General features: G+C 43.2%; 1 protein-coding gene across 1 annotated transcript in view; it reads left to right on the forward strand.

Annotated features, from left to right (window-relative positions):
- Positions 1 to 4,509: 4,509 nt before the first annotated feature.
- LOC149307012 (zinc finger and BTB domain-containing protein 44) overlaps positions 4,510 to 12,802 on the forward strand; it is a 34,011-nt gene continuing 25,718 nt past the window's right edge. Inside the window, exon 1 of the mRNA XM_089537602.1 lies at positions 4,510 to 4,860. The gene's annotated coding sequence lies outside the window, so the exon portion shown is untranslated. The remainder of the gene's footprint in view (positions 4,861 to 12,802) is intronic.

Consider the following 12,802-nt stretch of genomic DNA (forward strand, 5'->3'; position numbering starts at 1 on the left):
GCAAGGAACTGTCGAATTAATAATTTCTAAGCCACTCTGAGAACATTTTAAAGGAGCAGGACATAAATACAATAAATAAATAATAATAAAAATTAAAGCTGAGATTTATACTCCTTTGTTACAGGAATTTAAAACAATCTGCATCAAATAGTAGTACCTTCCCTACTTTAGCTAGTAACAAAACAAAACTTCCTAGTAGGAAGTTCAACAAAGTACATTCCCCCTGTTCTTAAAAAGAAAACGTCTGCTTCTTTGGCAGAATGTCACATTTCTAGTGGTAAGTCATTTGAAAGCGCTGGTCTTGGAATGGCTAAGTCAGCTTTTGACTAGTCAACTTCAACTTTTATTATCTTGCTGCAGTGTTCTAACTTGCTGTAAAGTTATTGCTCATTGGTGTATTTTAATTTGGGAAAGCTGCCAGAGTCACATGGAGGTTAAATAATATGTGGTTGCTGTTGTTGTTATGTACCTTCACATCATTTCCATCCCAGGGCAACCCTCAGGCAAACCTATCACTGGGGTTTTCTTGGCAAGATTGTTCGGCAGGGCATTGCCTTTGCCTTCCTCTGCAGCTAAGAATGTAACTTGACCAAGGTTACCATGGCTGAGTGGGGATTTGAACCCTGGTCTCCCAGTGCCCGAGTCCAACGGTCCCAGTGTCCTAGTCCACTACACCACACTGGCTCTCCTAGCAATATACAATGTTTTAACAAATGAAGATTTTGCATATATACTAGGAACCGAATTCAGTGGAGCTTACCACTTCCTTCGCAAGAACCTTCCACGCTCTTACTCCTAAACTAACTTTACATGGGCTGAGATTGTTTCAGAAGCTGAAATTTTGTTGTATAAAAAGGAGGAAGGGAGCCTTAGAAGGGCCAGGGATAAGAAAGAATGCAGCAGCATCTTTAATACTAACTGGTTTTATTTTAGCATGGATATAAACCCACCTCTTCAGATGCAGTACAGAGTGATATCTTTCATAATCATATTTCTATCTCTGGAGAGGGGAGGACTGAAGAGGAATTATTTATACTCTTCAGGAAAGGTTGGGAACCACTGCTCTAAACTATCTTTGGGCCGGTGCCGACAGGCCAAAATAAAGCTGCTTCGGGTCACTTTGGAGGTGCACTAAAAGCGGCTTTGAGCGTCCGCGCTCAAGCTGCACTGGAGGGCGTGGGGCGCAAGGGGCGGCGCGTCCCATTCAGACGAATGGGGCATGTGCCCATGGCGCGCGTGTGCCACACCACCGCCGCACCGCAGCACACAAGAGCCCCATTCAAGTGAATGGGTCTCAAGCATAGGTGGAATTTGCCTTACGTGAGGGGGGGTCCCGAACGGATCCCCCGTGTAAGGCAACGGCCCACTGTAGTTCATATGTATTTTATTATTGATGTATGGGTTTTCACGGACTGTAATCCTGCCTCGATCCATCTGGGAGGGGCTTGAAAATATTACAGTGCGCCCGCGCCATACGCGGGCACGCCATACGTGGCCTTGAGCATACGTGCTCAAGCTGCGGCGCACGTGCGCGGGGCGGAGTGTCCCATTCAATTGAATGGGCGCGCACGCCCGTTGCGCCCCGTGTGCACCCGCGCCGCCGCGCACGAGCCCCATTGTTTCCAATGGGGCTCGAGCATAGGCGGAATTCGCTTTACGCGGAGGGATCCGGAACGGATCCCCCGCGTAAGGCGAGGACGCACTGTATTATTGTTGTTGTTGTTGTTGTTGTTATTATTATTATTGGGAAATGGAACGTCGTTGGTACCTGACCCCTAATAGATTAGCCAAAATATACCAGAAGCCTTCTGATTCCTGTTGGAAGTGCCATAAAACACGTGGGACTTGGATTCATGTTTGGTGGAGGTGTCCAAAACTGGAAAAGTATTGGAAACAAGTACATATACTAATTGAGAAGATGTTACAAATACAATTCGAAACGCAGCCGGAAATATGTTTGTTGAATATGGTGAATATAATACTCCCAAATGTTGAAAAGCAGCATTGGCGGATACTTTTATATTTGATATCCGCTGCAAGGTTGGCAATAGCCCAGTATTGGAAAAGCTCTGAAATACTCTGCATTGAGGAATGGTTATTAAAACTAACGGAAATGATGGAAATGGATAAATAAACAGAACTTATAAAACATAAAGACATAGAGAAGGTAGGTAAAGAATGGTCTAAGATGGTTGATTTTTGTAAAAGGAGGTGGAAATAATGAACAGGATTTCTGGAAAGGGTTAACATTTGCATAGACAGTTCGTTAAGTATAAGTATTGAACGATAAGTCCCATGATCATACAAATAGACAATCAATAATGAACTATGGCTGTCTGTTTGGACACTTTTGGGGAGGCGGAAGTTGATGATAATTTGAGCTATTTAAGGGGTTGTGTTCTTCCATAAAATATGGAATGGTATCTATGGATGTTTATGTACAATGTAAGTGTTTGTTTGATGTGCTGCTTACACAACTGCTTAGACAACTGCTTGCAGAACAGAATGAACAGGTTCAATGAATGGCTCTGAGGCTGTTGGTCATAATAGGAACTTCATTATGATGGATTGCGGGAAGAAAGAGCTGGCCAGTGGCAAGATGTGAGCGGTTTAAGCATGAAAGTTGAATGACTAGTGCTCTTTTGAATGACACAAAAGGCTGGGCAAGTGTGTAAGGAATCGTGGCAAGTGAAATTTATAGGGCTGTTTACAGAAAGAGTACACAAAACTGAATTAAAAGGCCAGGGTTCGTCTCAAAGGGCAAAAACCAAGCTAAGTCCGAGAACAGAAAGCTTGCTAAGTCTCTTAGGAAAAGTACTTATTTAATTTTGTTTAACTTTCATTCAATGAGATTTTGGCTGTACTTTAATTTCTCCTAAACTGCCTTGGGCCCCAGGCTATAGAAAGGTGGGCTATACATTATTAATACATAAAGTCATATTAATGCTATTTCCCCAGCACTGTACTCTTCTGTATACAAAGTACTGTGTAATTTCATATAATATATAGTGATATATAATAGTGTGACACACTAATTTTATATATAAAACAGTGTGGCACATTATATATATATATATATATATATATATATATATATATATATATAATGTGTCCTTCCTGAATCTTCATTCGCAAAGCAAAGCCAGAGAGTATATATAAATACATACTATATATATATATATATATATACACACATATATATACATATAATAGTTTGAGACACACACATATATATATGTGACACACACATATAGTGTGTTTACAGTTACATACTATAATATATATATATATATATTAATATATAAAATGTGACACACAGAGACATATATATTTATATATTATATGTATATTTATTTATCATATATCAGTGATGGTGAACCTTTTACAAACCGAGTGCCCAAACTGCAACCCAGACCCCACTTATTTATTGCAAAGTGCCACGTCCCTCTGGCTTTCTAGTAAGAAACTCTGGCAAACTCTGTGCTAGGGAGACAGCATGTGTGCCCACAGAGGGCTCTGAGTGCCACCTCTGGCACGCGTGCCACAGGTTCGCCATCTGTCATATATTGCGTATGTTTATATATTGTATATGTGTGACACACACACACACATATATATATATAGTGTATGTGTATATAAGTACATACTATGGCCTGTTACAGACTGCCAAAATAAAGCTGCTTCGGGTCTCTTTGGAGGTATGCTATTTAAATGATGCATGGGTCCTAAGAGTCCGGAGGTCACGCCAAAGCCACACTCCCTTCCTAAGCACTGGAGGGCAGTTTTGGTGCAGCTTCCGGATTGTTTGGATGCATGCATCATTTAAACAGCATACCTCCAAAGAGACCCGAAGCAGCTTTATTTTGGCAGTCTGTAACAGGCCTATATATATGTTTATAGATTATATATCATCATTATAATATATAATATATAAAAGTGTAGACATATATAGTTATATATATATATATATATATATATATATATATGTATATTTATATATCATATATTACGTGTATATTTATATATTGTATATATGTATATTATATGTATATAACAGTGTGACACACACATATATATATGTGTGTGTGTTTATATATTATTTATTGATAGATAGATAGATAGATAGATAGATAGATAGATAGAGATATAGTGTGTGTATGTTTCTTTCTTTTTCTCCTCAGAAGTCAGAAGAACCCTCAGAGGGGAGCGCGCTTCGTGAGTTCTATGCGCTCGCCTTTGAGGCGGGAGCGCGCGGGGCTTTCTGAGGGGAACGTCGACGTTCCCCTCAGAAAGCCCCGCGCGCTCCCGCCTCAAAGGCGAGCGCATAGAACTCACGAAGCGCGCTCCCCTCTGAGGGTTCTGAGCGCTCGCTCCCGCTCCCTCTCGCTCTGCCTTAGCCCCGCCTTCCCCAGAGGCCCCGCCTACTCTCACCCCCCCTCCTCCAATCCTCCCTCCCCCTCCTAGCAGACGCCGCGTTGCATTGTGGGACACAAACAAAGTGCCCGGCTAAGGCTGCCTGGAGTGCGAAGGAAGGGGAGGGGGGGAGAGAGAGAGAGAGAGAGAGAGAGCGAGCGCCTGGGCCCTGCGACGTCACCCAATCACCGACCGCGCCTGCGTACGGAGGGCCCACTACCCCTCTCTCTCTATCTCCTTTTTGCCCCCCTCCCTCCACTGTTTTCCTAGGGAGAGCCCCCCAACGGCTGTAGTGGCGGTTGGCGGTGACGACGACGACGGCGGCCGCCATGGGCCAAAAAAGATAGGGAGGAGGGGGGGCAGAAAGACGGGTCCTCGCGCGGACCAATATAGGTAAGAGAAAAGAAACGGAGCCCGGAGGAAGAGAGGGCCTCTCGCCAATCGCAGGTAATAATGACTGTTTGTGGGGAGGGGGAGGAAGAGGAAGGAGAGCCCCTACGGGACAAGCCCCGCCCCCTTTGGGTCCAGGGCCCCGCCCCTTTTTGTCTAGGCCTCCATTGCCTCCTTATTTACTATCTGAGCTTCCTTGGCTTTGGCTGGCTTCCCTCGGCCTCAAGTGACCCCTTCCCTTTCCCTGGGCTCCTTGGCATCGTCACGGAATCATAGACCTCAAAAGCCACCCAGTCCAAGCCCATCCTGCCATGCAGGAACTCTCCATCAAAGCATCCCCTTTGACAGACGCCCATCCAGCCTCTGCTTAAAGACCTCCAAGGAAGGAGTGTGTCCCTCTATTGAACAGCCCTCACTGTCAGGAAGGTCCTCCTAATGTTGAGCTGGAATCTCTTTTCCTATATCTTGCCTCCATTGCTCCATTGGCTCCTAGTCTCTGGAGCAGCAGAAAACAAGCTTGCTCCCTCCTCAATATGGCATCCCTTCAAATGCTTAAACAGGGCTATCATATCACCTCTTAACCTTCTCAGGGAAGGTCTCTGACCAATTTCTTACAAGTGGGTTTGCTATTTACATCTCCTGAGGCTGAGAGAGTGTGACTTTTGGCCAAGGAGGGGGTCACCCAGAGGGGGTTTTCCTTGACCAGTTTCTTAAGAAGGGTTTTGCCATTGCCATTCTCTGAGACTTGGGAGAGTGTGGCATGGTCAACCAATGATGCCTGAAGGGGGCTTTCTTGGACGGTTTCTGAAGGGTGTTGTTGTTGTGGTTGTTGTTGTTGCCACCCTCTGAGGCTGAGAGAGTGTGACTTGCTCATGGCCACCCATTGGGGTTTCATCACGGCCATGCTGGCATTGAAACGGTCATAGTCCAATGCTTGAACCACTATGCCACTCAGGGCCTTGTGTGCTGTCCTGTCTCGCCTTCATTTTCTTTGTTATTATGTACATTTCAGCACTCAACAACAACGAAGTTAGACCTATCATGAGGTTTTCTTGGCAAGGTCTGCTTTTGGGAGGAGGGTTGCCATTGCCATCGTCTGAGGCTGAGAGAGTGTGACTTGCCCAAGATCAGCTAGTCGTCTCCCAGAGGCCACACTGCAGAGATAACCCAGGTTGGCATTACTTTACCTGCCACGGCTCAGTGCTGTGGAATCCTGGGATTTGTAGTTTGTTGTGGCACCGGAGCTCTCTGAGAGAGAGAGAAGGCTAAACATCTCACAGAACTACCGCTCTCAGAACTCCACAGCGTTGAGCCACGGCAGTTAAAGTGGTATCAATCTGGGTTATTTCTGGGGTGCGTATGCCGCCTTAGTCCAGCACTCAGAGCATTACACCACACTTGCTCTCTGAGTACATGCTTCAACTTACTATGTTTGCGTGTGATCACAAACAGAAATCTGTAAAGCATGCTCCCTCCCGCATTATTTACCTGTGTTCAGCTGTTCCTGTGTTTCACACTTTCGAAATGGGCATACAGTATACATCTATGTGCAGGTAGTAAATACTCTTAAAGAAGTAGATGGCTTTATCACTCCCTTAAGCCTAACAGTTCTTATCTTTCTCTGTGTTGATGGTGATGTTGTCCACTAGACCGCCTTTTTCGTGCTTGCTTTGTGTGATAAGAATTGTTTTGTTTTGTTCCCGGTGCTGGAATTGGGCCCAGTTTAGCAGCCGCGCACCTTGCGTCTCGATCACAGCTACCTTTAGTGGCAGTTAACCCTGTTTTCGTAATCCCTTCTTGTGTCATTTCTGCTCCCTCGAAAGACTTTGCCGCTGTCCTTTTCTGCATTGGCACGCTTTACCCTCCCATATTTCCAAATCTCCCTGATCATAACGTTGCTGCTCCTTGTTTAGGTTTGTCAGTTCATTTGCAAACAGGTTGGCGTCACCTTCAACCCAATACCATCACTTGTGGCATGACTGTTTACCTGGTTGCTTTTCTTTACACTGACGTGGCTCACTGCCCCAGATCGAGAACTACTGTCTGCCCTCTTTTTGTAACGTAAGGGGGTTTTCCTAGACCAGTTTCTTAAGAAGAACCCCAAAGGCCTCCTTCCTTAGTATTTCATCTGTTTGTGCAGCAGCTCTGAAATCCTCTCCTTTGTAACCTGCGTCTCCCTCAGCTCTTGAGCTCTATCATTTTACTTTGGTACGCCACAATGCCCAACAGACGTCTAGCCAGAAATATTGTGGTGGTATGATGCTAAAGGGTGCAAGGGGAAGGGCAACGTAGGCTTTCAAAACACTGGAAATAAGACTTCTATTTAGTGAGCCACTGAGTAGAATACAGATGGGATAAAACGTTGTATTAAAGACCAAACTTAACATTTTAGATTGCTACCATTTTGCTTCATGGAGTGCTGCCATTTCTGATACCTTCCAGAGCTTTGTCCTTAAGGCGACTTCTCTTTAGTTGCCTTTCCATAACACCTATTCTTCTCTCCCTAGTAAACATTGTATGTTTAGATAACCAGCTGTATGCCATCTGATGATATTGAACTTGTATACAAATAACTTAGAATCAAATCCTAGCTCATGTCATAAACTTTGGATGGTCTTGGAATGATGAACTATTTCAGATGACGTTATTTTGCAGATTAATAATCTGCTTTGTAGACTTTTCCACAAAAGGATTCTAAATTAATACAGCATTATTTGTGAAGAGTTGGGATAATTTAATCCTATTGAGTTATCAAAGGTGCATTAAAATGCATAAGAGTGCAGCCTTAAAGTGACATCTATATGGTTAATAATGTACATAGGGATCTTGGTAGAATGCATAGGAATGCAGCTGTTCCTCCTTAAAGCAGGTATACAGTTATACAATATCTCTTTTCGAATTATTTTCTCAGTATGTAGCATGAAGGCTGCACTGATAAAAGAGATCCATAATCCCCCTTAAGCGGCACATATCCCGGTGTGCTTCAAATTAAAACATGTGCTTATTATCTTCCGAGAGACTTCTAGGAACAACACAAGATTTCTGTTATAAAACAACAAAGGTTGCAGTAAGACAGGGGATATCTGCCTCAAACAAGGCTTGACCTAAAAGGCAGGGTATGAGCTTGTTTGCAAGCGAGCCAAAGAAAGCAGGCTGAAATGATCTGTGACATTATTGGTGCCTTCTTTTACAGGCAGTGGATCAGTTTGCAAGATCAGGGATACAGGGAATTTCACAGTATTGTTGACTGGGGCTTATGCTGATCCTTGTTTATGCTGGTGAGGAATCCTGGTTTGCGTTAGTCATAATATGTCCTCCCATTCTCATGTTATTCTTGTGTTGCTGGCAGCTTAAAGTGAACTCTTTGTCAGCACGATCATTTGCCCATCTGTGAATTACAGGTGGGCGGCCATGTAAACCCACTGGGTGACCATGGGCAAGGCACACTCTCTCAGCCTCAAAAGAAAGCAATGGCAAACCCCCTCTGAAGAAACCTGCCAAGAAAAACCCATTATAGGGTTGTCTTAAGTTAGAAACAACTTAACTTTCTTTGACAGACATAGCTAACCTAGTGGTCTCCAAATGTGTATGGGTACAACTCCCATGCGTCCCATCTAGGTGCTCAGAGGTGGTGAGAAATATAGACTGAAACACAGGGGAACATGCAGTAGGGGAAGGCTGATCTCTTTGTACCACAGAGTAATGTCCTTGAGTTCCCTTTATAAATGTTGTATTTATTTATATAGGAATACATTACGGAGTAATGGGGAAAGGTTTAATCTATATCCAACTTTGGTTTCACTCATCAGCTGCTTCTGTTGTTACAAGTCACTGTTTAAGGACTTCTTACATCCTTCCAAGAAAGAAGTGAAAGCTATGCTGCCTTAATCTCACAAATTACATTTGAGGGGCAGTGACTAGACTAGCTACCTGCTGAGCACCATAGTCAATGAAGATTGAAGCTGGCTTTGAATTTCTCATGTCCAGCCCAGCGCTGCACCCATTGCATCACACCAGCGTAAAAATATAATGGGGGCAAGAGAAGTAATACGCACTATACTTTGCTGAATGGTCTGGTGTAGCATAGTGGCTAAGGGAGTGGTCAGTTGCTTCAGATCTTCCCTTTGCCATGAACTCACTAGGTTGCCTTAGACCAGGCACTCTCACTCTCAGCCTCAAAACCGCATCTGCAGGGCAGGGATGGTGATAATGACTCACCTTGCAGAATTCTTGTATAAGGTTTACAACTAGGCAACATAGATCATTGGGACATTTGAAAGCCCTACACCCATACATTGCTGTGATCAAGCACTTTCCATAACGTTCAGGTTTTACTATTCAGTAATGGTAAGGTTTTGAGACGTGAGCCTTTTCGGCAGTAGCTTCATTCATACTCAAAATAATTCTTGGAAGTTCTTAGATTGACTGCAGAAGAGACTAATTAGCTCCATTAAGAAGAAAGGACATAATTTAATAGCTACATCATTAGGCATATGATAAGTGCTTGGTGCAATTAACCTAATGCCTAGTAGCTATAAACTGCTTTCTGGTGAAATTCAAAGGCAGATATTTAATGCTTTAAGATTTAGGATACGTGATAATAAAAACTAGTTTCCTCTCATGCTGATAGAACAGGTTGGACAAGAACTTGTTCCTGTCTTTATCTGCATGAAAACATTGTCCATCTAGCAATCCTGCAAGAGAGAGAGAGAGAGGTACTGAACTGAACTAAAGTGACCATCTCTTACTTTGCTGTAATGTTTACTTATTTTACTGTAATGTTGTGGGACAAGCCTCTTGGTTTTACTAAAGTTAACACAGCAGGCAGGTAACATTCAACAGTGTTTCAAATCATAAACATAAGCTTACTTAGCAGAAGTTCCATTGATTTTAGCTTTAAAATAGCAATAGTTTCCTTAACCATATTTATACAGAAATAGGTTTTTACTTAATGAAGCTGAGAAAGAGGGTAGTTGACAATTTGATGTTGAACCAATTTGTTTTATTTCAGATATTGATATAAAGTAAGAATGTTATTATTATTATTTAGTCAGAAATGCCAAGATGCAGTTGGTGAAGGTACAGCTTTAATTATTCAGATCTTTTAAACATAGACCCTACTGGCCTTTTGAGGAACTTTGATAATGTCAAAAACATATCTTCATCCTATTAAAGTGTAGTTTCTATTGATTAGCCATTCTTTTGTTAGTTTTCTCACTTCTTCTAACTACAAGGCCAGAACATCAAGGAACAACTACACGGCACCAACTAAGAGACTTCGTTGTTGTTAACTGTTCTCAAGTTGACTTTGACTCATGGCAACCCTGTAGATGAGACTCCTCCAAGAGTCCCTGTCCTTGACTGCCCTGCTCAGGCCCATGGCCTCCCTGAACTGGTCTAACCATCTGGTAATTGGTCTTCCTTTCTACTGCCTTCTACTTTTTCCATCACCATTTTGTTTTCTAATGATTTGTGCCTTTTCATGGTGCGGCCAAAGTATGACAGTCTCAATTTAGTCATCCTGGCTTCCAGAAAGAGATCAGGCTTGATCAAGCACACTGGTTCCCAACCTGTGGGTCGGGACCCCTTTGGGGGTCGCATGACCCTTTCATGGGGGTCACCTAAGACCATTGGAAAACACCTATTTAATTACAGTTATGAAGTAGCAACGAAAATAATTTCATGGGTTTGGGTCACCACAACATGAGGAACTGTATTAAAGGGTCACAGCATTAGAAAGGTTGGGAACCACTGATCTAGAACCCACTTATTTGTCTTCTTGGCTGTCCATGGTATCTTCAGCACTCTTCTCCAGCAACACATTTCCAAGTGAGTTGATTTTCTTTCTAAATGCTTTCTTCACTGTCCAACTTTCACATCCATACATTGTGATGGGAATATAGTGGCTTGGACTATCCTACCTTTAGCATTCAGAGTTATATCTTCATTGTTGTTCTTCCCATTCCTAGTTATTTTCTGATTTCTTGACTGCAGTCTCCATTCTGGTCAATATTTGATCTAAGGTATGGGATCTCTGACTGTTTTGATTTTCTTGTTGAATTATTGTAGTGCTTCCATGGTCATTATTTTTGTTTTCTTAATGTTCAGCATTAAGCCTCCTTAACCTTCTTCATTTATTGTTCCAGGTACTTGTTGGTTTCAGCTAGAAGTATTGTGTTATCCCTGCATCTTAGGTTGTTAATGTTCCATCCCTCAATTTCCATTCCTACTGCCTGTCTTAGCCTGCTGTGCGAACAATATTTTCTGCATACCTGTTGAATAATGATAGTATGCAATCTTGCCTGACACCTTTGCCAATTGGAAACCATTCTGTTCCTCTAAAATTCTGTTCTGACAGCAACCTCTTGTAAAGTTACACATCAAGATGATCAGATGTTGTGGCACTCCCAAGTGCAAGTCATATCTTTTTGTGATCTACACAGTCGGAGGCTTTGTTGTAGTCCATAAAGCATGTGCAGATTTTCTTCTGGAATTTCCTGGTGTACTCCTTTATCCAGTGTATGTTTGCGGTCAGATCCCTAGTTTCTCGTCCTTTCCTGAAACCAACTTGCACTTCTGGGATTAGTGCAATGATTCTGTAATTGCTTCAATCTTTTATGTGTCCTTTTTTGTGGATAGGCATGTATATTAATCACTTCCAATCTTGGGCCACTGTTTTGTTTTTCATATTTGTTGGCAGATTTTAGTTAGAACTATACTTGGATTGTATCAGTTCTAATGGTATCATCTGTTCCTAGTGATTTATTCTTTACATTTGCTTTTAATGTGGCTTTCACTTTGCTTTCCAAAATTTGGGGTTCATCTTCATAAGCTTCTTCTTCCCCTGTGTCATTCAACCTTTCACATTTTTCATATAGCTCTTCTTTGTATTGCCTCCAACTGTTTTTGATGTCATCATGATCGTATTATCTTCCTTTTCTGATGGTAGAGCATCTCCACCCTTGGTTTAAATTTCTCTTTGATTTCTCGAATCTTGTTTGGGAAGTCTCTTGTCCTTCCTTTTTTGTTGTCAGCTTCCATTTCTCTGCATTGATTGTTGCAGTAAATATCCTTGCACACTAATCGTTGGACAGTAGCATTTGTGGCTCTGTAATTCTGCTTCTTTTTTCTTTTTCTTTTCATTTTTCTTAAGCTGTTTGAAGTGTTTCGTCTATCATCTGTCGTTTCTTCTCCTTCTTTTTGACCACAGGTATCATTTTTCTGCATTTCTCTTTTACTATGCCCCTGCTTCTTTTCTTGAGCCAAAACCCAAATCTCCCTACTGTCTGATTCTGCTCTGCTTTACTTCCAGTCGCCCATGGTTACTATGCAGTCCTGTTCTGGTGTGTTGTCAATTTCGTCCTGGAATTAGGGACTGTTGTTTGTTAAGTGCCATGTTTACTGCCACTCTCGCTTTCATTATCATTCAGCAAACACTAGGTAATCAGGATGAAATGGCTGTCATTTTAGTTTTACCAGCCATACCAAAGCTGTAGCATGTGATAGGTTAAGAGTACCAGTTGAGGCCGATCAGGATACTGGCCTTGCCCTCCAGAAATGTTAACCACTTTTGTATCTTCTAAGGCAGGGGTTTCCAACCTGGGGGTCACTCGACCCCTTTGGGGGTCGCCAGGTTGGGATTCTCCCCTGCCTTCCCCTCCTCCCTTTTACCCTGCGGTTGCCGGCGCTAGAAGGGGCCGGGGTCACCTCTTCCCTTCTCCCCGCAGGTGCCATCGAAGGCACCCATGAGGAGAAGCGGACAAGGATGGGACTGCAAGCCCCAGTGGCCTTTGCGGCCGGAAGTCCCGCCCCTTCGCCGGTGGCCTCCCTGATTGGTTGGGGGGCCAGGTAGGGGTGGGACCTCCGGCCACAAAGGCCACTGGGGCTTGTAGGCGGTTGAAAGTCCCGCCCCTACCTGGCCTCCCAACCAATCAGGGAGGTCACGGGTGGGACTTTTGCCCGCAATGGGGGTCGCGGCCCAACAAAGGTTGGGAACCGC

This window comes from Sceloporus occidentalis, unplaced genomic scaffold (genome assembly GCF_023333645.1).
Source record: "Sceloporus occidentalis isolate IW3139 unplaced genomic scaffold, rSceOcc1.0.p SCAF_9, whole genome shotgun sequence".
Classification (NCBI taxonomy): domain Eukaryota; kingdom Metazoa; phylum Chordata; class Lepidosauria; order Squamata; family Phrynosomatidae; genus Sceloporus; species Sceloporus occidentalis.